At 30.0% G+C, this 25603-nt stretch overlaps 1 protein-coding gene and 1 long non-coding RNA gene across 7 annotated transcripts in view; both read right to left on the bottom strand.

Annotated features, from left to right (window-relative positions):
• Window positions 1-25603, bottom strand: part of Dop2R (dopamine D2-like receptor) — a 272365-nt gene that overhangs the window by 106242 nt on the left and 140520 nt on the right. The gene's annotated exons all lie outside the window — the stretch shown is intronic.
• The window catches only part of LOC147907064 (uncharacterized), a 100890-nt gene continuing 75728 nt past the window's right edge, over window positions 442-25603 (bottom strand). Inside the window, exon 3 of the long non-coding RNA XR_015547774.1 lies at window positions 442-25603. This exon is cut by the window's right edge and continues 22945 nt beyond it. This is a non-coding gene — a long non-coding RNA (uncharacterized LOC147907064).

Raw genomic sequence — 25603 nt, 5'->3', positions numbered from 1 at the left:
GTTCAAATTCAAGAAATAATTTGAACGTCATTTCTTGGATTTGAACATAATGTTTTTAAATCAAATAAATTTTGATTTATAAAAATAATGTTTAAATCAAAGAAATTTTTTTCTTTAACCGTATAGCAGAAAAAATTTCTTTAAATCGAAGTAACCTTTTCTCTGGATGTAATTGTTGTAAAAGTTGCATTTTAATTTGCACGTTTTGCACAGTTTTATACATGTGTATTCTTTATGTAATTGTGAGAAGTATGTAGATATTAATTTTGTAACTTTATTTTTGTAATTTTGTTACTATAGTAAGTAGAAGTTTTGAATTATAATTACTAGTAACTTTTAAATTATAATTGAGTTAAATTTGATAACAAAATGTACTCATGTACTCAATGTACAATATAAAGTTATACTATATACTAATTAGTGATATTCCATAGGGTGATATTTCCTTTTTTGTTCCGTAACAGCAACATTTTCCCATCTTTAGTTTTTAGTGTAACTACGTTCATTCTGTATATTCGAAGAACTTTTACATAATTAATATTATTTTATAGCTAATCAACTTATATACCAAAAATAAGTATGCCATATAAATATCTGTCGAATTATTTCAATAAAACAAAAATGATATTTCATAATGCCTTCACTTTTTGTATATATTTTTTTAAAATATCAAATACTTTCTAAAAATGTTAAGATTATTTAATAATTTTTAAAATAGCAATAAAAATAGCAATAAAAATTAACATAAAACACAAACAATCTATCGTGTATATTAAAGGAAAATCATTGTGTTACCTTAATATATCTTTAATATACAAGAATTGGGTCGTTCGAGTTCGACGCATTTCTTTTCTTTAAAATATTAAAAACATCTGGTTAAACAATATAATAGTCTCTATACTTTTCTTTTTTAGAATATTTTTTAAAATATTAAAGTATGTACATATATGTGAGAATCATTTAATAATTTTTGCATACTTATAAAAGTGACGAAAATTAAACCAGGATGTTCACAGATTTAATAATGATCAATTTAATATTGAAAAGACATAATTAATAAAAGACGTAATTAATTACCTATTTTAAGTATTAAAAATATTGTTACTTAGTGTTTTTAACACTCCACAATACTTAATTGTTACTTCCGATAATAAATTAGCTAGTAGTATTAAATTGATCATTAAATTTTTGTAAGAGGATCCATCCTGTGTAATAAGAATTAAGAGTTAATAAACGTCATAACTCACCCCTGCAGCATGATCGTGATATTAGATCTGGTATTAAGCCTCCAAAAAGAAAAAAATGATTCATCCGTTAAATTTACGTTTGCGCCTACGTTATATATGTACAATAAGTATATCTTGATCGCACACAGCGCCCAATTTACAGAGAGATATTGCGGTCGCCGCGGAGGGGCCACCACCGAGCGATCATGTATCGCGCAGGAAGCTGCGAATCTCGTAAAGATCCGTACAGCCTGTCCTGAGGATAAAAAGGGAACGGCACAGAGGCGGGCTCGCGAAGTATAATGGGAATCGAAGAGAAAATCGATGATATATGGCTGCGCGACTTAACCCAATTTTTTCGCCACCCGCTATCTATGAAATTTATCGGCGAGATAAAGGCTCTTCGCGACACCTTCTACCTTGTTCATTCGCCTAGCCCTTCTCGTGGAAAGAGGACCCTCTGCTCTCTGCGGGTGGCTGCTCTACGAATGGACGATCGCAGTCGAGGGACAGAACAGCATTGACCTAATGAGGGAAAATCTGGCTAACCTTTGAGTGCCTGTAGCCGCGTCCGCGTTTTACTGTGCGATACATTAACGGCCAGTTTCACCCTTGTCGGTCAATTGCATCTCTAGTTTAACTATTAATGCATCCACTGGTGTTTCTAATTCCATCTCCAGAGAAGAGCGAACAATTGCGCGATGCACATTGCAATAATTGAGCGATTCAGTAAAGCTTTACCGTAGTTCAACTATTTGTTCAACGAAGTGATTCTGCCTTTATCCTTGCACGGACAGAACGATTTTGCTAAAGCATCTGAAAATTTAGCTAGATACAGATCTGATAATGATTTTGTTAAATGATCAAAATAATTACAGAAATTTCAAGCATGATAAGCAAAAAATTTTGACATTCTAGCAATCTAACAAATAAATAATAACATAACATTTTGTATGTTATATCGATGTAATAATTTTACACTTAACAATGTAACTATTATATATACAACATGTGTTAAATTACATTTATATTGTTAACTATCAAATTACAATGTTGATGTTAATTGGTGTTTAAGTGTCCTACATATTTATTTTGATAGTTTCATAAAAAATTGTAACGTTGATATCATACTATTGTTAGTGTTTACTGGGAACTAGTTTGAGTGTCGTACATAATTACTTTGATGGCTCAATAAAAAATTATTTTTAGATCTGTATATCTAGTTAAAGTTTTAGATACTTCAGCAAAATCGTTCTTTCCGTGTAACAGGAAGAGTTAGAAACTAGATTTCCAATTTCATAGTTTTCGTATACGTCTTCCTATAAATAATTGTTTGTGCAGTTCTAAAACTAATATTACAGACATGGCACATAATTCATTGTTATGACGTTGTTGGATATTTTTGAAAAAGATATAAAAGATTGAAATCCTTTTACCTATATACGCGGACGACGATCTTCTCGTTAACGGGCACGTTGTTTTAACTTGCGGTACAAGTATTCCTACTTTCACGTTTATCCACTTCTCCCACCTCTATGGATTTTCAGGGCTTTTGGACTGTCGTCCTCTGCTTATGTAGAGCTTATTGTGTCAGTAATCTCAACAAAAACGATTTTTCTAGGAGATATCCTCGCAATCAGATTTCCACAACAAACTCGGCCATACATTTTGTTTTATTTTTCCCGGATTTCATCTTTATATTCGTTTGATCTTTTTCCATCCAGGTAGAAAAAATAATTTTGTTAAGCAATTCATTTGCTGATTACATCTGATGTTTCTTCTTATTCTTGTTATTTATTTATTATATCAAGTTACTAATTCCATCTTAATATAAATTAATATATATTGTACATTTGTATAAATAATTCAATTTACAAAATGTATATATATATATATATATATATAGTTTAACAGATATGTTATAATAATATTATAGAAATATGTAAACGTATAATATATATTCTGAATATTATTTTATAAAGAAATATAGATGCAATAAGTTTAAAAAAAGCAATCTTTATCTTTTATAAGAAATATACAACTCCAAAGTACTAATTTTATACATACAGTGTTTTTTCAAGAGAATTATTAAGTTTTCCTAAACAACATTACATTAATAAAATTTTAATTAAAATTTTATGTTAAAAATATTCTGTAATTTCTTTTAATAAATATTTAAAAATATTTTCAGCATACGTAATTCGACATTTTTGTATTAATTTTTAAATATAAATATTTTAGTTTTCAAAATTAAATATTGTATTACTTTCATCTTAATTTATATATTTGCTTCCATCTCCTGTATCTGATTTATATTTTATTTCAGAAATGTTTGCAGAAATTATTTTAAAAAGTCATTTTTCTAATGTACGATTTCCACGTCTTCAAAAACAACGATATGACATTACTATCTTATTGTAGTCTGTCATATCTTCACTAGTTTCAGTTTATTGGTTCTATAACATCTGATCGTACAATAAGAATAAAAGGAGTTTTCATATGTGTGAATATTGCGAATCTCTTCATGATATTTTTCTCTTTATCAACGATTGCAAAATATGAAGGGGAAAAATATGAGATGTTAGAAAAATAACTGCGTTGCGGTCGTATTGTAAATTGTAAGAGTTCTTTTGAAAGAATCTCAATGTCTAGAATATAATCTTGTTGAAAAATATTTTTGTTCGTTTGTAATACACAAAGATCATATTGTTCTTTTACTTCAAAAGTGATATAACTTACAAAAAATGAAATAAAAAAATAAGTTTCTTAGAAAAGAGGAAAATTATTTTTTAACCTAACAAAAAATTGATTAATTAAATAACATTAATTAAATAATCAGCAAAAAGAATATATTCTTCAAAACAATCAAATGTGATTTTTGTCATTTTGTCGTTTCACTTTTTCAGTTTTTAACAACAACCTCTTTTTGAACTGTGACAATTTTTTGTTTTTTTGATATCCTATAAAATTATAATAAATCCAAAATAATTCATTAAAAGTAACAATTCGAAATATTATCAACAACAGTTTAAATTCATCTCGAGCTATAACGATTGAATTCCAAATCAATAATTTTTTCTCAAACTTTGATTATCAAGACTGTCATAATTCTAAATATTCTCTATAGAAGACTTTCTTTTTATTTACGAAAACGACATAACTCAAAGTGATATCACTCATGCAGAAGGTGTGTTATGACTTCTTTAAAAGTCTTAAGAACAAGTGCAATTTACGGACAGATTATGAAGTTAACCAGAGAAAAATTTTTTCGACTTAAAGAAATGTTTCTTTGCTATATGGTCAAAGAAAAAATTTTTTTGATTTGAACACGTCATTTCTTTGATTTAAACATTATTTTTGGAAATTAAATAAAAAAATGATTTAAAAAATTTGATTTAAAGAAATTATGTTCAAATAAAAAAAAAGAATTTTCTCTAATCATAGAGCAAAGAAATATTTCTTTAAATCGAAGAAATCTTTCTCTGTGTGTTGTTCACAGTTTTGATGATATTAATAGAGTAATCTTCATCTGACTTATTCATGAGATTAACTCGAAAATCACATTTTTTAAATTGTGTCACCTTTGAGAGAAGAATGGCACATATAGACATGATAAAAGGATATAATACATCCGTATATATATATATATATATATATATATATATATATATTAGGTGTTGGAATTAATTCGTAGCGTTTTTTAATGAAAGAATGTTATTTATTTCACATGAGCATTAAAAAATACATTAATGAAAGTACTTCCCATCACTTGTAAAACGCTACGAATTAATTCCAACACCTAATATATATATATATATATATATATTACAGTTTCTTTGTCAGGAAATCACGCAGTGTCACAAGGACAATTATTAGCGAAATTGGTCAACCGTGACATTCGGAGTGACATATCTTATCTAAATCGAAATAGCTGCAGTGGAAAAACTCCTTCAGAGGAGTTCACGCGATCTCCTCTTTTGCGGAATACCAGATAATTCTTTGGTACTCTCCTCTCGTTTTGTCACTGAAAACGGAATTAGTTTCCTCGCAAGGAAAGAATTTGCTGTCACTCCAGTCCGCGCGCATCGTCCTTGAAAGAGTCACTCAGCTAGACAGTCACGGAAACATTCGGAATTGAGAGCGACGGAATGTTCTTTGGACATCAGGTCACGGGATACGGATTGTCCCGAAACCGACAGCATGAAATAGTCAGAGGTGAGATCTCGTAGTTTCAGAAGCACATCGCGTGATCAGCGGAACGATGACCGATCGCATCGCGTATTCTCGTCGCGCGCCGTTCAGACCAGCATTATAAAAATGCAATGAGAAAGCTGAAAGCAGCTCTCTGTGTCGCGGCTTTAATTCGATTTCCGTGTTCGAACGCTCAGCCGGAAGCTCGTAAGCTTGCAGTAAATGAGCCAACTGGGACGTAATAAAATTCTCGATGGCGTTCGACGTGGCTGAACGTCCTGAGTCCGGCGCCAACACGGAGAGAGCCGATAAATATAGTAATTAATAAAATTGCGGCTCTCTTGTCTTCACGCTCTACCGTACGAGAGCAGATCGCCTCCGGCACCTCAGCTTTGTAAAATGAAGGAAACGACAGCGCGACTAAGCTCGATATTCTACGGTAAATCTTGTCGGGATTTCTAAGGACTTCTCGAAAGATTGGAGACGGGAAATAGGATTAAGGAAAGAGTTCGTTAATTGACTCGTTACTCGTAAAATCCTGAGATTCTCTCGGGGATCGAGCCTGTGCGACGATCGCACAAGTTTCATTCCGTTAAATTTTATAGCGATATAAAGAGCATTTGCGTTCGTTTTCCCTCAATTCATTTGATGCAAAGTTACGATGCTATTCGTCACGTTGCAATTCAGCTTGCAACGCTATCATTGCTATGTAACCATTGATATGTACCACGTAATATCAACGTTTTGTTAAATTTAAATGCATATATCGGAATATACTTCATGCATTTCAAACAAATCGATTTGAAGTAAAAAAAATTGAATTGCCATTAGTAACTGCATAAATATTTAAGTTTATTATAATGCAATTCCCAGTAAAAAGAGAATAGAAAGTGAGGTGATTAAAAAGCATTTGCAATTATAAATTGATTGAAGTGATTCATATCGTCAATGTTACGATTATTTCTCAACGAATTATTTAAGAAAAGTCCATTAGCAGTTTATTGAGAAAAAAAAATGTTTAATTCCCTTTCTAATCAAATGATCTCTTTTTCGTCGTCTTCATGAACTCAATAAAAATACAATTCCATGTGAAATGACATGCGATAAAAGTTGAGAATTCGTCTGCACTCACTATACAGATAAGTGTCTGTTTTCAACGATTCGTACTGAGAGCAACGAATTGTCGGATTTTACTGCCGTCAGGACCTTTCCAAAGTTTTTACGAGAACCGGCCGTATGTTCGCGTAACCCCTCGGGTCTTTTACGTACTGTAATCGAAGATCAGCAATCGTGGTATTATATTGTTATCTGAGCGAGCACGAGAGATACGAAAAAGTAGATTCTTATAATCATTAAAATTTAATTTGCAAAAACAATCGACGAAAAATGTTTGATATTTGTAACTATAATTACATATTACTATAATTATGATTATTGCTGCTATAATAATAATAACAGTAACTATGTATATAGTTCTAGCAACAAATGTATATAGTTGGCAACCTAAAATGACTATAATTATAATTATTATAACCATAAAATTTATATTTTGGGACAACCATATTTTTCATGGTTGTTCCAAAATATAACTATAAAATTATAGTCACGTGAATCATTTTTATGGTAATTTCAACTATTTTATGGTTATAATAACTATAATTATAATCATTTTAGGTTGCCAACATTATATACATTTGTTACTAGAACTATATACATAATTACTATTATAGCGGCAATAATCATATAAGTATAATTATATAAGTAATATAATATAATTATAGTTGTAAATACCAAACATTTTTCTCTCAGTGCATGAAATAATAAAAATATATACAATAAAAAGATAAAATATTTCTCTACGACTTACTACTTTGCTTACAATTGGTATACTAAGAATTAGAAAAAGATGAAGAATAAAACCGAAATTAAAATTAATTTATTTTGGTAAAAACTTAATTTTCACATAATTTTTGTAATTATTCATGTCCAGAATGGCTATGATAAAAATATTATTACTAAAGGAGAAAAATAATACATATAAATATTATGATTACTATATTGATATGAATTTAAAAACAAAGTCTTGAAATGTAATTCTGTTATAATGTCTATGTATAATACATTTATGATATATAACAATATATTGTATAAATTATAATTTACAAATAAAATATTGAGTATTATATCTTATATGTTAGGAAGATATTGATTTGCGTTGCAATATTTCAAATTATGCGGTATGTTTATAAGAGGTATAGAAGAAGGTCACTGAAGATGACTCAAAGTTGAGTTGAAACGTTCCAAATTTTTTGTATGTAATAAAAGAAATTTTTAATAATTAATTTAATTTAATTGATTATTATTATTATTATATCTTACATATTATTTATGAAACATTTTCAAATATCGAACTAGTTAATTTATCGCGCTATGTTATTCTTGGGTTAATGGCGATTTATTGGATCTTTCGTATGGATCTTTTGTTTACATCATAAATCCTATGCATATATAATGAAGCAATTACACTGCCTTTCATCATTATCGCGCGTTGCATTAAAATACCAAAAATACGAATCGGAGGAAGGTATTGTAGCAACGAAATGAAGCCATGAAAATAGAGCGCATAATTTCTTTTTGCGTAATATTAATAAATTTTAATTAAATTATTTTAGTAATATATCAGTATTATAGCACTTTGATTACTTCCATTCTCTCTACAGAATATACGTTGTGTTATTTGCAGAATATTATACAGGAGGATGTTTGCAAAAGTTTGTTATAAATTATATAGGTATACGCGCTATCATTGCAAAGTATTAAAACTTCGAAATATAATTTTCTATGATTTTAAGATCAAAATCATGTGATATTTTTCCAGTATTAGATACATACAAGAAACGGTGGCTCTAACGATAGAAGAATCATGAAGAGGTATTGATTCTATGCAGTTGCAGGACGGTGTATTTGGTCTCGAAATCTTATTATCCCAGTTGTCGGAGTTCAAAATTAAATCCTGCCGTTTCGCTTTGATTCGTGGAACGTAAACTATCCTATCTTTTAGAAAGCCTTCAATCTTTATTTGTACTGCAATCACTGTTAATTTGTTCTAAAAAATGCAATGCATAATATGGCTTATTTATTTTATTTAATTTTTTAATCGTAACGTTTGCGTTAACAGGATTATTATACATGAGAGAAGAAAATATTAAAAACAGATTATTTTGGGATAAATTACGAAAACGTATTTTTATGTCACAGAGTTTTGTTACATATATCTTTTATATATATATACATATATATATTTAAAACGGACAGTACAAATTAATTTTATTTAATAACTATCATCCATCACCATTATCATCTTTATTATGAAAAAACCGCTACAATTTTCATAATAATTATAAATTTTTTATTTTATTATAACAAAAATTATTATGCATTGAAGAAAAACATGTAATTTTTCAGATTTTCAGTGGAACTGAATTCATCTAAAAGATCTCGTTTATCTCAATTTAAATCATATTTTTCATAACATGAATATAAAAATCCTTACTTGTTGCTAAAAAAATTAACACTTTATCGAACACGTCACAACAAAAATGCATTGTCAAGCCGTTACACTCTCTTCACTTTTCAACTTGAATATCTATGGCACGAGGTGATATCCCGCTTAGTATCGAATAAGAGGACCAGAAATTTGTAGATTTATATCGAAGCAGAGGAGATGCGCTATGAACAACGTTTGCTTTCTCTCGTGCACGTTTCCACTCGAAAGTGGCTCCTTGATCCGCATTTCTCCGATTTAAGGAAGTCGGGTTGGGAAATTCAATCTGGTGATAGATTCGCGTGCACGTGGTTGCAGGTCAACGATGAGCTATCAGAAGGATGAAAAAGATCGAACATGGAGGGCGTAGTCTAGTAAAGTAATTCTATTTCAATTCGTATAACGTTTCCCAACTTGGTGTATTTATTTAAAGAAATACTTTTTCTCCAGATTTACCTAATATTTGAAATTTAGTCGCACAAATTGCCATATTTTAACAATATAATTACAATACAACGATTTCATCAAATCGTAAATTGAAATAAGAAAAGTTTAATGTTTAATATTACGGAACACATTATTTGTTGTAAAAAGGAAAAGAAAAGTATAACAAGAAGAGAGAATAAAAATTATAACTTATTGTTTCACATAATTATATAACGAGATATTTACGGACAATTAATTCTTCAATAAAATTTAAAAATTCGTATATCCATATATCTTATAATCGAAACATGGCAAGTACGAAATGGTTCAAACAAATCGAGCGACGTCATATTATATGATATGTTTAATTAATGACTACAGAGTCGGAATTAATTATTTTAATATTTCATAATATTAATTGCCTATTATAAATTCGACGTTTTCGCATAAGTGATTTGTTAAAGAGTATCTCCCGTGAGATTTACTCGATCGAAATTTATCATGTGAACAGTCAATAATTGTTGCGAAATGCAATAACCAAAAATATGTCAATAGCAAATTTGTGGACATCGCAATTCGCATATAATTATCTTCAGTTTTAATTTATATTTTAATTTACATTTTTTACGTATATTATAATACAAAATAATAATTATGTTGAATCAGATATTATCTGTTTGTGACAGATGTAGCATCGCCGCAACAGATGACAAATAAGTTATAATTTCTAAATAACGTATGGATTAGTCACACAATTTTCATATTCTCTCCCTCGTGTTTGAAATTTCGTTAACTTACGAGATGTGAATGTTGAATAAATCATACTTCCGCATGACTTTTTGTTATTGTTATTCTTCTCTCTCAATATAATATAATAACAACTAATGTAAAACGTGCCATTAAGCATACATCGTTATATTTCAATAATTATCCTGACGAATAAGTATTATAAAGAGACAAGCTAGAAAAAAAAGACGAGAAAAAGAAGAAACAGAAAACGAGAACAAAAAATGAGAGATTATATTCAAGAAAATACATGATGATAACGGAATAAGTTATTTTTTTAAGTATATTTTAAAATAAAATTATTACACTCACACACTCTCTCTCTCTCTCTCAATTAGAATTTACATACAATAATTATATTCCTAGTTGTACGCTATTAAAAATATCATATGATAGTTTTAAACATATTTATTTAAATACAGACAGATTTATCGCATGCAGTATCACACTGGATAGCTAGCTCGATCAGCTGTACGACAAATAAAAATGTCGCGTGGCACACGTCGCTATGGATTGGATCAGCAGCGCGGTTTGCCGTCTGAATTTTTATTCGGAACCAAGCATGCATAATCGAGCGTTTTACGTGAAACCCCACTGTTATACCGCGGTAAATCGATAGCCTTCCTTTACGTTCGATTCGAGAGTCAGGAGCTGCTTGTAGCTAGAACGTGCAGGGAGGTTAAAGCATGATAGTGTTGAGAATGATGATGGTACATCTTGAGAGAAGATTTCTCGTTGAACGTATTCTGCGCATAGCGCCGCTTCCCGATCCTTGTTGTGACAGTCTCTTTTTAATCCATAACATAAATTTAATATGGGAGATGTGTTATCTATTGAATATTTTCTCTCGGCCATAGACGCGAAAGGTCAAACCGTGAAAAATACTTCCTTCAATATTAAAACGCTACTAGTTATGAAGAATAAAATGTTAATATTCAAAATTAGCTAAATAATAGTTAACAATGAAAATTAACAAATTATCTAACTAAATTTTTAGATGTTTCAGTAAAATTGGATAATATATTAATCTCAATTTTGAAAGAAATATACATTCATGTATTCATATAATGCATTTCTCGTTAATTATGTAAACATGCGTAGGTCAACCTGTCATGAATTGATGAGGGTTTCGAGAATTCGTAAAAGCGGTCAAGCGTGAGTTCAATGCAGATTCTCAAAGCATCTCTTGCTTGACCAATCTGCAAATTTCCGGTTCCCTTACTTGACCCCAAAGATCGTCATGTCTTCGCGGATATTGATACGGATATCGGACATGCAGCCTAATGGAGAAAGAGCATGGTTGTAATATCCGATAGTCTGCGAAAGACTAGAGAGATAAAGAGGGACAGAGAGAGAGAGAGAGAGAGAGAGAGAGAGAGAGAGAGAGAGAACAAAAGTAGGAGGAGATAGTTGCCGGCCGCAAATTCAATACCCAGTGGGCTTTGTTTCGCCGGTCAGGATAAATTAGCAGCCGCGCAGAACGCGATGCGGCGAACTTGTTCACGACCAACTTCGGTCTCGCGTAACAAAGTGTGGACTAGACCAGGTTGCGACGGGTTCACGAGTAAGTAGTCCGCAGTCTCGGTAGCAGGAAGTAACTACAGTTGCCGGAACTATCAGAGAGTCTTAGGTAGATTGATCCTTCTGTTGCTATGCGAGAACGCGCGGGTGACAGTATCGTTGTGTTTAGGGCGCGGGCGGTGAAAGTTCAGATGAACTTGTCTCGATCAGTATTACAAGAGATATTGGAAGCGCTATTACTTCCAATCAATTCGTCGTCTACCTCACCGAATTTCGAAACATTACGTAATTGGACAAAGTGAAATATGACTTTTACAACTTAATTTGCTAATGTATCTATGTTATTGTAGTTTGATAATGTATTATTTGATATGATAACAAATTTTACACTAATATAACTAATTAGAAAACCCGCATTAATTAATGGAAAAAGTGGCTTCTATCAAATTGGCTAAAATTGTGACAAATATAGAAAATGGACAGATTTTACTATATAGCACCATTTGAAAGTTTTGAATCTAATCGGACTAGAAAATACTTTTATTTACTAAACTATTTATTTTTTGATAACTGTACCTTAATACTTAATACTTTTATTGATTAATAAAATAAATCAGTCAATGTAAAAAAAACACAAAATTGATTTTTAAAAAAGATATGTATGTAGTTGCATACTATAAATTGTACAATTTTTTTTAATGACAATTATTTATTTTCTTTATATCAATTGATTAATCTCATTATTTTGCATAAAAATGTTAAGGTACAGTTATCAAAAAATAAATAATTTAAATCCAAAATAGCAACTCCTAAATGACAATAAAATATGTCCACTTTTTATGATTGGTGAAGACTTTTGTGTCTATAGAGATACTTTTGAACAGCATCTTGTAATATACGAAATATTATAGTTTCATTGAAACCACTTTTTCAACAATTCAACGTAATTATCACACTTGAATAATAATAACCAATGTCCGCTGGCTCAGTCATATTCATAGTCGCTGTCAGGTAACTCATGTCATTCGTGCTGATTCGATCAATACCGCGTATGACTGCAATTCGGCAACATGATTCTGCATAATACATCGCGATTGGCGTTAGATAGAATTGTGTGACGATTTTGGAGATTCATAAGATATCATCTATTTTCCAAATGCTAGCGGCTACATTACCGTGGACGAATTAGAAACAGTATATTGGTAAACTTCCGGATGGATAACTTCGTTTGCGGTTAAAAGTCTGCTTGGGAAACACCGAGTTTCCGAAAGTAACAGAAATGGATGCACTGATGCGCCCGGGGCGCGTTGCAAAGTAACTTTGGTCTGAAGTTTCAGTTCGTGCTCATATGTGCCCAAAGAAGAAGATGCGATTCAGCCCGGGAAGACTCTTCTCCTTCACTAAACGCATTAAATAACTACCCCGTGGCAATTCGCTCTGTTCGCGATTAATCCAACAGTAAGAAAAAGTTACAAGTTTATTCGTCGCAATCACTGCAAGTAATGGAGATAAAGGGGAAGACGCAATAAAATTTGTTTAAACTTTCGTAAAAGAGAAACGAGAAGAATCTTCATTCATAAGATGTCAGAAAAGTAATTACGAACACAAGTGGAGTAACTATATGTTCTCTAACTATCTTAATGATTGTAAATTGAATGTCAATTAAGGCGTCCACCAAATTCGAATACAGTATTGTTATTGATTTGAGCTATATCGTCTTAAGGTAAGATAGACAAAGTGTCGATCGACTCAATGTTGCAAGGTCTTTTGGAAAGTTATCGTATCCATATATATATTGCGATTTTTTCAATATTTTAGCCATAATTTAAATATTTAAATGTTTCTTTGTATTTTCCTTCTAAAAAGTCCTTAAAAAATTCTCTTAAATTTTTTGTAGTTTCAAAAAATCCCTCGGTGAAAAGAAAAGTCTCCAAATTTAAATGAAAATCCTCCTGCAACAATGAGCTGACTGTTGTGTCATTTATAGAAAGTCCATGGCGATGTATAAATATATTTAAAACACGCGTTTAAAATGCGCAAGGATTTTTTGTTTTATGATATGTACATGGGTACGACACAATTTTAATTGTTTTCCATAAATAATACAACAACTGGCTAATATTTCGTCTACACAGTAAAAAATATTTTGTATTTCTGTTATAACTGATCTACTCAGTTGTTAAAATTTCGTGTTGAATTTTTAACCTATCCAATTTATTATATAATATTTTATGTCAAATTTATATTTAACATTTCTTTGTGTTAAAATAACACAATTCATGAAATAAATAATACAAAAATAATTTATTTTAAAACGTAAATTTTAAGATGAATGAATAAAATATATGTTAATTTAACATATTACGAATAATTTTACTGAAAAAATATGATTCCACAGTTTGCTAAATTATATGTCAGTGTTATATTTTTGAATTAATTCTTTTACATAATACATTTAAAAAATACACTAAAATTTTTTGCTTAAATAGTATCTAAATATTTACTAAATATAAAGATACATTTATTTGACACAAAAATCATTAGTTTGATTTAACCATCTTTTTTTTTATTAAAGTAATATTACTTACAATAAATATTTATCAACTTAAGTTTTAATAAACGTCTATTTAAATAATATCAACTGAAAGTTTGACACTTTCAAGTAAATATTTTATTTTTCTTCACAGAGTATTTGCATTATTTTCTAACATATCTTGTGTTAAATTAATACAAAAATTTGTTTGGTATACGTAAAGTGTGTTAAATTTAACACAAATTTTCCAACTGTGATATCATATGTTCTTGCTCTTAGTTGTTTGAACAAGCAGCACCTAAGTCACTCGCGATGCCGACCTTTCGAGCGGGATTATATTTACGACAACACGCTGCGCGTATTTACCCTTGCATTTAGGTACTTGCAAAGCATCTTTGTCGTGTCACGCTAATTTGTGCGCGTGCAGCTTTGCGAGCTCGGCAACAACATTTTGGCAATAACTCGAGCGCATAATTACTTTTTTAAATTAATAAAGCGCCTCACGCATGCTAAGATGCTTATGCTTTGTTAAGGAAAACAAAGAGATGCAAAGGGACGCGGAAGTGGCTTACTTACGAGGCTTGCACACACACGCGATTGTATTTCATGGTGATGGAATGAGGACAATGCAGCGAAAATTCCTTTCCACGCAAGTCTTTTAGAAACATTACACCGTAAAATAAAATAAACGCGTTACACGCATCTCTTCTATATCATACTGCGGGTGGTGTTCTACAGGTGTGATACATCCCTTTCGAGTCCTCCCTAAAAGCTAACTGTGAACAACGCCAACATGTTATTTCATGCATGTCAAAACGACTGACGTTATTTGAGAAACAGGATAGACGAAGATAGACTTTTCTTTACACAACTCGAGGTTACTCGTGGCAAGATTCAGTCGTGATTAAAAATCTAGACCACAATCTCGTTAAGGCACTTGACTGTCGCGCCCAAGTTCGTTGCAAGAACTTGTTGCTTGTCTGTCATCTTTTAATTAATCATTGCTCTGAGCTTGCTAGAACTATGGAATATGTAATCTAATTGTATGTGTGTCTCCTCATAAGACTTAAATAAAACATAATACAAAACGTAATACAAAACTACTTAAAAATTAAAATCGCTTATCATTCTTTGTTATTATATTGACCATGAGGGAGTAGTCAAGCTGGTATGTAACGGATGAAATTTTCAACAGCTTATCTCCGCTTTTAGCATGGCAGATTAAACCTCTTAACGATCATTGAAAGCATTTATGAGCTCAATGAGATCGCTCACTTGTATGTAAAATTTATATCAATAGCGTTCTAGAGTTAAACAGCATAGTCCCGGATAATAAAAAATTAATTTAAATATAATTTTTTAAAGATTAATTAGGTATATCAAGTGAAATATTGAATTACCGCACATCTAAACGTACACATTAGTTCGCTTGAATTCGCATACGTAAATCTTTGTGTGCTGCCATGCATGAATTAGCAAATTAGACGGAAATAGAATATCTAGAGTAGAATACTATACTTATGGAGGATATAGAAGTGCATGTACGTAAGGACCGAATAACGGCAGTGGCAGGTGTAAACGGCGAAGCACAATGAAAATTGGATTATTAAGTTCTCAGTTGGGGATCCCTTTCACGGTATTGAGTTAGCAGATTTCAGGAAGTCAGCCAGCCAGCAGATGGGAGGAGCGAACGAAAAAGCAGTAAAGACGGGGACGGCGAAACAAAGGGATAATGGTGCAACCTGCTGGTAGTAGCACTAACTAGGACTTGTTTCGGGCGGATGGAAGCAAAGAGAGTGCACACGATGACAAGACTGACGGAATACGTAATGCACATTGCACGCGATAAGATTCTCCAGTCTGTTACAAACGCGTAAGTATATTACAGTAGTAATTCAACGGACTGCCGACATAAATCCCGACTACAATTTGTCTTTCTAACATCAAGCTTTTAAGAAATATACGAGTATATTAATAGCTGCCACAAAGCATAGTAAAAATTACGTCTGAATAAATAATGAGGGAATTTCCGGAAGATATTCTATTCATAAAAATGAAGTCGACGCGGCGAGCCGTATATTTCAATATACCTACGTATATAGATTTACATATTTTATGCGAAGCGAGCAGGATCGACCATGTATCAGCATAGTAGGTGTAGATTTGAACTGTGCTTGCAACTGCATACGCGTCTGTATTTGTCGTACAGCATAAAATTTTACTGTGTGCTTTATTCATGCACGTTATGCATGGCGCACGCATTTTCTCAGCAAGCGATCTCCCGTTGGTATTTAGATTGACATGAACAACGTTATTGCTAAGAATCAATGATCGAAAGCTCATCACCGCGACACTCGTAGTATTTTACGAAATGTTGAAACAAAAATTTCAAAGCTTAATAAAACATGAAAATATAACAAGCAAATAATAGTGATTTCGAATAAATAATTATGTTATCGTCGAACTGTAAGCAATCGCTATAGTATTGACAAGAAAAAATTACAACGGTTATAATTTATCTAAAACTTTGGAGATCAGTTTACTGGATTTTCAAGCATAGAATAAATTGAATTTTAAAGAATAGAATAAAATAATACATTAACAATTACTAATCTTATGACAGTGTCTAATTTATTAAGCTGTAAATTGCATACCTACTCTGTCTGTTTAACGCATTTTATTAATAATTAATAATAAAGAACGTTTAATTTATTATAAATGAAAGAGTAATTTTTGCGGATTCTCTCTCCAAACTTTTCCTTCGAAAAATAGAGAGAAAGAAAAAACTTTTCATTAATTATTAATACATTTAATAAACTTTACAGTTGCTTTGGTAGAAAATTGTTGGCAAAAACTTGTTAAAGCTTGTTTGCACGGAAAACCCGTTTTTTAAGTAAGAGTCTTTATAGAAGATGCAGCAGGGTAATTTTAAAAACTAACGTAATAACTACGAAACTTTTACGCTGCGCAAAATATTTAAATGATTCTTATCATATCATTCTTAAGATTGGAATTTCAATATTCAAGTTTACTCATATATCAGTATATTCTAGAAAAGATTAAAGTAAAATGGTAGTTAAACTTAGTAGAGATACTGTATAAAAGTTTACAGAAATTCATAATGTTAAATATTATTCATTATGAGTTTCAGTAAACAGTATTCGAAGTAACGAAATAAAATATGAGACACTACGTATCTTATTCCAAATATAAAAAGAATCTTTATAAATTGACATTTCTGTAGTTTATTAAGTATTGCAACATTTAAAATATTGCAATATAATAAAATTTTGCATTAACGATGTTTAAAGTTATGATTAAGATAAATTGCAATTGTGAAGTTTACCTTCAATTATTCCAAATACTTATATATAATGAAATGAATTTTTAATAATAGTATAATAAAATTACACACATTAGGATGATTACTACTTTTAATAAAAAAAAGAACTCGTGATTTTGCAAAGATAAATATTTTATCATATATATTTTATATATATATTTTTTTAAGAACTATACAGAATCAATATATATAATTGTCTGTACATAAATTTTGAGAAAATAGTAAAACGGAAATATAACTATGAATAAATCTTGCCAAATTATCATAATAAAACGAATTTGGCACGTTTCCTAATAAACCTTTTTAATACATAATTGAACTGAAATAAGAATTTATAGTTGGTTCCTTTTCAACATCTTATCTGTTACATATACATAGTAATGAATAGGTAATTCTATACTTTAGAATCTTTACTTTTATTTTTTATCAATTGTAAAGTCTTTCAGAATCTAAGATATAAAAATATTATTGCAATTATAATATTGAAATATAACAGAATATATAAAAATTCTATGAACACACATATTTATATATAAAATTGTGTGATTACAGTTCTTCTAAAAAATTGCTTAATCTTAATGTCTTTTTTAAAATGTATATTTTCTTTATTAACTTTAGAAATTTAAATAAAAATCTACAATTTTTACTGAGTTTCTTTAGATGCTCACTTTTAATTTCTTATCCTATTATCACGCGATCCAATTCTGTATTCAACATAAATTGTCAATTCTCATAAGTTTTGAGAATTTCTAATATCGTGAAATAAAAATCAACGAAAGAAAAGATCAATAAAAATGATGTGGAAATTATTACAACTATGATTCAAGAAATATCAATAAATTATACTTTTAAATTATTTTAATAGGTAAAAGCTATTTTTTCCTTTCTCTATTTTATCTAGAAATAAATATTTCTCCTCTATTTAAGGATTACTCAACATGATGATAGATTTTACTTCTAACACTCAAGATTGAATGTAAATATTTGATTTTGAAATGTGTGTGTGCGTGTGTGTGTGTGTATTTAAAGAGTATAGTAAAATCGAATATCATTTATATGGCTAACAATGGAAGTTGTACTAGATTATTATAATAGAATACAATTTGCATTCGTAAAGAGTTTATTCATTAATGTCACGAGATGCCATTACACGGTGAACAACAGAATTCTTTTTTAGATCCGTACACATTTTTAGATATTGATATACCGCGATATCAGTGGGCGACGGGAATCCTCGCAGAATACTCATCTATGGGTTGTGCCTAGCACGCATATTGCTGAGGACAGAGAAGTCGGTTAGCTAGATTGCCGCAAAAGTTACTTGATATTTTATTCATGGGCGAACTTGTGTCATAAAAGCAATCCCCCATACTCCCGTCCCCTTTGCCCCTCTATTCTTCTTTTCATGCTTTAGTCACTTTTGCCTATTTTTCGCCTTTCTATTAACTTGGACTTAATATATGCAAGAGGATACGTTAGTAAGTGAGATAAATTACCCTGTTAAATCTTCCGTTATACTTTAATAACGCGCATTATACATATATAAATATTAAACGTTTGCATTTAATATATCATGGAATATATTTAATTTGAAATTGTGGAATATATGCAATTTTCTGTTTATTTGCAACAACATCGATCTATATCCACATTCCCCATAACAAAGACACGTTCATGTCACAATAGATTCACAATAGTCATGATAAAAATTGTGATGTCACTATGAGATTATCAGAAGGTCACAGTGACGTCACATTATTATCTTAATCTATGTATGTCATAGCAGTGACATACATAGTGAGTATTACAGTAAGATGCAATTTTTATTACAGCTTCATAATAATGTCATAGTGACATTATACCTGTAATAAAGCGGATATTCACACATCACCATGACTTTGAGGTGATATCATACCTGTGACAAAGCGGACATTCACACATCATGACCTTATTGTAATATTACTGTGACCTTTTTTGCAATGGGAGATTATCCAAGAAATATATATAAAAGTTAACAAATAGAAATTACTTTATTTTAATTCTTGGCGTCAATAAACAATCAAATTTTGTAATCGAAAATCATTTTGGCTTTCATGACGACAAAATAAAGTCATTTTAATTAACTTTCTCTTGATTTGTTCTTTATGTTTCTTAGAGTATAGATAAATATGCCACTTTTTTAAAATAGCCCAATAAATCCTAAAAACGCGTGCGTACGTAAAACATTACTTTGCAGAGTACTTTAAAACATTGCTCTGCGCTCGTAGGATTACCGCAACTAAATTACCCGAGCCACAAATGTACCGAAAGATCGTGATTTCCACTTTGTAATTTATGCAAAACGAACGATCGGGAATCAATGACGCATCACATTGACCCATTCGCCAATAGATTGGTGTAAAACATCAGCCAGCGTCGGAACGACTTTCGACGCTTCCATTACGCCCGATTTAACTGGGAGCTATCTATCACATTGATTTTATATGCTTTTATATGTTATATATTAAAATTTGATATATTTCAAAGATAGACGATATATATATATTAGGTGTTGGAATTAATTCGTAGCGTTTTTTAATGAAAGAATGTTATTTATTTCACATGAGCATTAAAAAATACATTAATGAAAGTACTTCCCATCACTTGTAAAACGCTACGAATTAATTCCAACACCTAATATATAATTCTAGAAATATCTTTGGAATACATATTATATATATATTATAACTGCATTACATAAAATAAAATACATATATATTAGGTGTTGGAATTAATTCGTAGCGTTTTACAAGTGATGGGAAGTACTTTCATTAATGTATTTTTTAATGCTCATGTGAAATAAATAACATTCTTTCATTTAAAAACGCTACGAATTAATTCCAACACCTAATACATACATATTAAACTGCACGTGCATGAATAAATTTATGATATGTATACTTAACGTATAAAAATTAAATGATAATTTAGAAATTATATTTATAATATATATTTTTCTAAAAAGTGAAACATACATATATCATATGTAAACAAATTTATCACTGAATCTTTAATAATATCACTAACAATGTCTCTAAAATATAAGATCATTATTATCATATTTATTTAGTATTATATGATATTATACAGGGTGATTTTAACATATTTCGTCACTCATCATGAGCAGATAGAGTGAATCGAAAAGTCCTCTATCATTTTGCAATTTTCGCAATAGTTAACAAGATATTAAAAATTGCTAAATATTGGTCTTGAATAATTGTTTATTCAAATACTATCAACTTTATAAAAAAGCTACAAGAGACAAAAATTATTTATTTTCTTCTCAAATACTATCAACTTTATAAAAAAAGCTGCAAGAGACAAAAATAATTTATTTTCTTCTCATAAAGTTCTGACAATTTTTTCAGAATTTTTTCAGAATTTTTTCAGAATTTTTTAATACCATATTTTCTCATGTTGGTAAAAATAAGAAAATGCAATACTAAAAACTTGATAAAAAATTCTGAAAAAATTTTTAAAGTTCTATGAGAAGAAAATAAATAATTTTGATAAAATATGATATTTGAGTAAAAAATTATTCAAGACCAATATTTCACAATTTTTATAATTAATATCTCGTTAACTATTGCGTAAACTGCAAAATAGTAGATGACTTTTCGACTCAATTCGATTCACTCTACCTGCTCATGATGGTGACGAAATATGTTAAAATCACTGTATATAGGTATAATATCAGTATTATATAATACTCTATTGCATAAATGTGGTTTAAAAGAATATTAATAATAATAAAATTACCTCGAAAAAGTTATTTAGTGTTTTGGTTTGAAAGCAATTATTATTTACATACAATAAATGTTGTGCAAAAATTAAAATAATAGTAATTAAAAGAATAATAAAGTAATTATAGTATATTAAATAAATATATGTGCAATCAGTAATTATTAGATCTTCTTACATTTATAGAGAGCAATGTAAGATTGAAGTAATAATTTCTATTTTCGAGAAAACAAATCGAACTAGGTCAACCCATTCATGATTTGAAATGTAAGCGGCGTATTTCTAATAGAAACTAAGTAAACCATCATAATTTTGTAGCAGCTTTCACAATATTTGCTTCGTAACAATAGCTATCTAAATATTTGACTTATTTAACAAGATTATTGTAAGTAAAATTGTAAAATAAACGTAAAAGTGTTTCTAATACCGCATGTGCTTATGAAGAAATTTCTGTAAGTAAAATTGTGTAAAAATATAGTAAAACTGAATAAAACTAAAAGATCATACATGATATTAAAGAATTTTTTAATTACAAGAGTCTGAGAATTTACACCTTGGGATTATTACTAGGACTAATTGTTTCGTATAATTTTTAATGCTAAACACAAATACGTCTTTTTTTGGCTATCACATTAATTTTGAGAAAAATGATATCAAACAGACACACATAAAACGATAATTTTTGAAATTTTTATCTTAAAAAATCATACCGAAACGAAACAAGATGTATTTTAAAGCTAGAAATATATATTTCAGCATTAATAAAATTTAGAAAAAAATTTGCTGTCAGTGTTATAACGTCATAAAAATTTATCATAAAAATCGTTTGGCCATCTTTCTCAAAATTATGATATGATAATTAAGTTCGAACATTAGATTTGTGTGCAACAGTCAGAAATACATAAAAAATAGCTAAATTAAAAAAAATTTTTATCTTAAAAATTAATTAGTTATTACTATTATTAATATAACTACTACTAACGTAATTATAAATTACATTATAGTAGTAGTTATGTTAATAATAATAATAAGTTTTTGAGATTAATAAATATTTTTCGTATATTCTCACAGTTGAGAATTAGTTTCTCAAATATACCTAATATTTATAAAACCGTAATTATGATTAAGCTCATTTTTCATTTTCAAGTCAAATTTCAATAATTTATTTTGTCTTTCGATTATAGATACGATTGATTTTCGATATTTTCAATCTATGTTGAAGATAAAAGTCCATTCCAACACGGTACTTGAATTTTAAAGTGATTCAAATAACGATTTAAAAAAACCGTGGGCCTGAATCTCCTTAAAACAAATCTTCTCTCGCGACTACCGATTACGTTCAGTGTCGTTTCCGCGCCGTCAGCTCGTTCGGATGTCAACTATAATTCTATTATGTCGAGCTCGTAATAGTAGGGCCGAGGTGTTGACGCGTCGTACTGTAACGTGAAGTTGACACATTCTCGATCAATCACGCGTCACACGCAGCTGTCTGCGCATCCCCGTATGTACGCTGTTAATCCTACATCGGCAGTGAAGCTACCACTATCTGGTTCTTTCGTTCCTATTGTTGATGAAGTTGCATAAAAATAGATATGCTACAATTCTTTTATCATTTTTTTCATAATTAGAACGGTTCTACAATTTCTCAAAGATATTGTCCTTTATAATATACTGCATTGTCAAATTACAAATTAAGAAAGGCAGTACTAATTTGACTAAATTTAAAACTTAATTTGAATGGAATTTCTCAGTACGTTTCTTCGAAAAGATATCGAGTAAAGTACATTTCGATTAGGAAAGTAAATTCATTAGCAAGCAAAATGACATTAGGTTCGTTGAAACGTTCGTTGTGACGATTAATACAACACGCAACTACTACTAACGCAATTATAAATTAATTTGAGATTAGAATATATTTCTCATAGATTCTCATATAATATATTCAAGAATTAATTTCTCAAATATATAATGTTTATGAAAATGTAGTTAAGATTAAGTTTATTTTTTTATTTTCAAGTTTCCTTTTCAGACTTTAATATTGTATTATATAAGAACGTTAAGCACACAATGATACAGGCAAAATAAACGCGGATATTGCAATTAAAACTGTTATCAAGATACATTGTAGGGGTGATATATTGTTTAATTTTCACGAATAAAATGGCTGATTTATATTTATGACGCAATTGTTTTATAAATATAAACTTAATTACGTTCCGAATATTTATTCTTCATTTATGTGGCTTTATTTCATATACCTTTGCGTTTTACCAAATTATTCCGTAGACTAAAAAAAAATGTACTAAATTTTAACAATGTTTGAATAATACTAATTTAACATTTACTTACAGTAAATATATACAATATTTACTAAATAAAAAAAATAGTTAATCAAATTAATGCGTCTTGTTCTAAATAAATATATGTTTACATTCAGTACTTATATTTGTTTGGCACACAAAGCATTAATTTAATTATAATTTTTTAATTCAGCTAGCACATATTATTTAGTTAGTACAAGTATTTATTAAAATTTAATATTTTTCTCTCAGTTTATTAAAGATCTATCAAAAGAATATAATAAAAATTGCAGTTTTAAAAACACGTTTCACTCGTTTTCCATTCGGCTGATAGAAGTTCGACGCTCTTCTCGACCTCGTGCAGTCACGCCGATTTTACAGAAGTTTATCAGGAGGATCGATTCAGTACTTCCATAATGGGATTTACGTGAGTGCACGCCAACGCGTACGCCTACCAGGGAGAGACGTTCAAGATCTGATCGCCATTTATCACACGGGCTAACCCCGGCACACGGTGGTTGGCGTAGCTCTACGAGTTGCGCCGAGTTTCGAGGCTGCGGATGCACCTGAGTGCGCGCTGCATTACCTGGCTCCGCTCCGTTAAATGCCGCACCGCAATTGTGATTGCGTGTTAGGCAATAGCGAGATATAGCGCGGCAGCCGGTGATGCCTAACGATTCATGCATCGCGTTAATTAGCGAACGCGCTCATACGGCTTGGCGAAGATACGCGTGCGCGACGGGCGCGAAATTAGGATTTCCGGTTTCCTGCTACCTGTGTCGGGTACGACATTTCCCTTCCACGACGATTTTTTTTCAATCTCGTTTCACCGGGTGAAACTAATTTTCGAGAGGCGCTTGTGTTACACGAGCACAAATTGGAAAAAGGAATGAATGTGTAATACAATTCACGAACTTGATTTTTGCAACACATGCAAGTGACCCCATCATGATCCAATGTTGAAGCTACAGTGAATACAATTCTCTCTCGTATGCGTGATACGACAGTTAATTTTACAATAAAGAGTAGAAGTTGTTGTTTTGTCATTCAAATTGGAAAATTCGAGAAGCTAAAAGTATTGTAAGACGAGGAAAAAGAAAAAAAAGGAGTACAAAATATTTGAGAACATTAAAAAATTGAAGAACGATATTCATTACAATCAAATTCTAGTTTAGAAGATACGAGTCAATTTCATTTCTTTTTAGTTCGGTTATTATACGATCGCTTTTCGTATTATAAAAGAGAACACCTATAGCGTGCAAGAAGATAATAATCTTTCCTGGTAACCTTCTCTGATTTTCACAGCAAATTTTGTTGGCACAGGGCTGCGAAAGCAGCAGAGAAAATCCCACCAGACTCTATATCATTTTATACGTAATTTTACATCACAATGATGCATGAATAGGATGTTAAAGGAAGGTCTATACTATCACTCAACCCTTTCTTCATTCTTTATATAATATTACGTTTAATATTTATTGCAGAACAAATATCTCAAAATTTAAAAAAAATGTTTAACATTTATATATTTATGCACTTTTCTACTTACATTGATTAAATACTTTTTATTCAATTTAGATTGAATAAAATATAAATTTAAATTTGAAAATAAAATTGAATTTTCAACAGCTGAGAGGACAACTTTATGATAAATGATGATAGATAATGCATATCTATTACATATTTTAACATATCGTATTTTTGTAATACCTTGTTTTTTTTTATATTACTACACTATTTTATTATTAAAAGAGAATAAATATTGCTCGTAACATTTTTTGATGCTTATATTGTTCATATATCAATACTTATCAATATTTATTAAACCAAAGCTACAGAAAGGTTAAACGTAAAATTCTATTTTTTAATATAAAAATTTTATATTATTGTTAAAACTTTCACAGGTATCAAAAAATGATTTATTCAGATAGATGGATTGTCATAATTGAACAG

The sequence above is a fragment of the Acromyrmex echinatior genome, chromosome 16 (genome assembly GCF_024713525.1).
Source record: "Acromyrmex echinatior isolate Ae372 chromosome 16, ASM2471352v2, whole genome shotgun sequence".
NCBI classification, from domain to species: Eukaryota; Metazoa; Arthropoda; class Insecta; order Hymenoptera; family Formicidae; genus Acromyrmex; species Acromyrmex echinatior.
The sequence above is the reverse complement of the archived record's forward strand: the minus strand, read 5'-3'. Positions and strand labels throughout refer to the sequence as shown.